The sequence below is a fragment of the Amblyraja radiata genome, chromosome 14 (assembly GCF_010909765.2).
Source record: "Amblyraja radiata isolate CabotCenter1 chromosome 14, sAmbRad1.1.pri, whole genome shotgun sequence".
NCBI lineage: Eukaryota > Metazoa > Chordata > Chondrichthyes > Rajiformes > Rajidae > Amblyraja > Amblyraja radiata.
Window position 1 is genome coordinate 7,473,020 of NC_045969.1, and position 2,534 is coordinate 7,475,553.

The 2,534-nt window shown below is 51.0% G+C and overlaps 1 long non-coding RNA gene across 1 annotated transcript; it reads right to left on the reverse strand.

The window, feature by feature from the left end:
- Positions 1–472: 472 nt before the first annotated feature.
- Positions 473–1,600, reverse strand: LOC116980902. The gene is made up of 3 exons (XR_004414090.1): positions 1,511–1,600; positions 1,364–1,366; positions 473–513 (listed from the first exon to the last, which is right to left on the reverse strand). It is a non-coding gene; the product is annotated as an uncharacterized LOC116980902 (long non-coding RNA).
- Positions 1,601–2,534: the final 934 nt, after the last annotated feature.

The following is a 2,534-nucleotide window of genomic DNA, read 5'->3' on the forward strand; positions in this document are numbered from 1 at the left end:
CCTGAAACGTCACCCATTCCATCTCTCCGGGGATGCTGCCTGTCCCGCTGAGTTACTCCAGTATTTTGTGTCTATCCAGACATTTAACCTGACCACTGGTGCTGTCTGCATGGAGTTTGTACGTTCTCCCCGTGACCCGCGTGGGCTTTCTCCGGGAGCTTCAGTAAACACACCAAAGACGTGCAGGTTTGCAGGTTAATTGGCTTCTGTAAAATTGTAAATTGTCCCCAGAGAGTTGGACTAGCGTTAGTTTACGAAGACGATCGCTGGTCAGCGAGGACCTGGTGGTCCGAAGGGCCTCTTTCCGCACTGTATCTCTAAACTAAACTAAGGTGACTAGTTTTGGGTCAGGACCCTTCTTCAGATGATCGCTGTTCAGCAGTGTTCAGCTCTGACTCCCTGTCCTCAGATGCTGGTCAAACAGCTGAGTATGAAAGCCTTTCTCATTTTATCCTTGAGTTTGTCATATTGCACCCAGTGGCGTCAGCAATGGCTGCCTCGCCCACAGTCTGTCTAAAAATAATAATAATACATTTTATTTGCGGGCGCCTTTCAAAGTCTCAAGGACACCTTACAGAGATTAACAAGAGAGAAAAAACATATAGTCGAAGTAAAATAAATAATAAGGACATCACCAATACACAAATTAAAGACAGAAATCGCTCCAAAGACAAAAAATCAAAAACACAATGTGAAGAGAGAGCAGCGGCAGCTAAAGCGCGCCAGCGTCCACTCTCCCTTCCGACAGCCATCTTGGACACAGACTAACATATTAACTTACACACAAAAAAAATCATCCCCCCACAATGATTGCCACTGTGGGGGAAGGCACAATGTCCATTCCCCATCTCCAGTTCTCTCAAAGTCAGGCCTATTGAGGCCTCCGCTATTGCCTCTACGGAGGCCCGATGTTCCTGGCCGTTCTGGCCGGGTGCTGTTGCCCCGGCGTCGGGAGAGTCCTCACAGCGGCTGGGCCACCTGGAACGGCCGCTTCGTAACTGGGGACCGCGGCTTCCGAAGCCGGCAAGGCCGCGCCGGCCTGGAGCTCCCAGGCTCCCAATGTTAAAGTCGGCGCCGCCCGCTCCGCTCCACAGAGGCGCAGCCCGGAGGTGTTGAACTCGGCGGTCACAGCTCACCGGAGCTCCAGCGCGTCGATCCAGCGCGGCGACCCAGGCAAGGCATCGCCCGCTCCGCTCCGCAATAGCACTCCAGCGCTGTGCCGCCACCGAAGCCGAGGTGCTGGGCGGTCCCCGACAGGAAACGGCGCTCCACGCCCGCTGGCAGGCCACGAGGACGGGTCGACGGGGCAGCCCGGAGAAAAAGCTGCCTCACCAACCAGGTAGGGACCTAGAAATATTATTACCCCCTACCGCCCACATTAAAAAGTAATTTCTCCCACAGACAAGGCACAGAACACACTAAAACTTCCAAAAAAAAGTGAATTAAACGGACGGCTGCTGGTTAGCAGCCGTTCCCCAAGATGGCTCCTCCTCCTCGAGAAGTCTGTCACTTCCTTCTCTGTTGTTTCTTTAGTATGTGTTAAATGTATGTTTTTAGTGTTCTCTAGTTTATATTATGTGGGGGAGGGGGGGGGGGTTTGGGGAAATATTTTCTACTCTATTACCTCGACGGAGATGCAATTTATTCCGTATCGTATCACCGTCCACACTGGTCTTACCATCATGGAGCTCGCGATCCCTGTCGGGGATTGACTTTGGAGCTCAAACCACGGGAGCCTGCGGGACCTTAACATCGTGGAGCTCGCGGTCCCTGGTTAGAGACCGACTTTGGGAGGTCTGAGCCGCTGGGGCTTCGACCTCCCCAACGCGGGGTCTTAGACTGCCCCAACTGCGGGAGAAAAAAATGGAAGAAGTTGTACTTTATTGCCTCCGTCACAGCGAGGAATGTAGGGAATCCGGAGTGGTGGATGTTTATGTTAACTTTTATGTAGTTGTGTGTCTTGTTGCTTTTTTTTAGTATGGCCGTATGGCAATTTGAATTTCACTGTACCTTAATTGGTACATGTGACAATAAACTGTCCTTGGAACCTTGAAGCTTGACCTTGACTGTAGAGCCCTGACTGTCGTGTCGAGTCCTGTAGAGACATGCAGCTGTGGAGTGAAACCCCTTCAATTCTCGCTTTCAAAAGACATATGTGTGAATATTCCTACTCCTTGCATCAACTTCCCCATCAACATCCCGACTGGAATGGCTAATCGACTGCCGAGGTAGGGAACATTTTCTAACTTTTGCCTGTGCCAGAGGGTCACAGTTTAGGAATAAGGGGTTGGCCATTTAGGACTGAGATGAGGAAAAACCTTTTCACCCAGAGAGTTGTGAATCTGTGGAATTCTCTGCCACAGAAGGCAGTGGAGGCCAATTCACTGGACGTGTTCAAGAGAGAGTTATATTTAGCTCTTGGGGCTAAAGGAATCAAGGGATGTGGGGAAAAAGCAGGAACGGGGTACTGGTTTTAGATGATCAGCCATGATCATATTGAATGGCGGTGCTGGCTCGATGGGTCGAATGGCCTA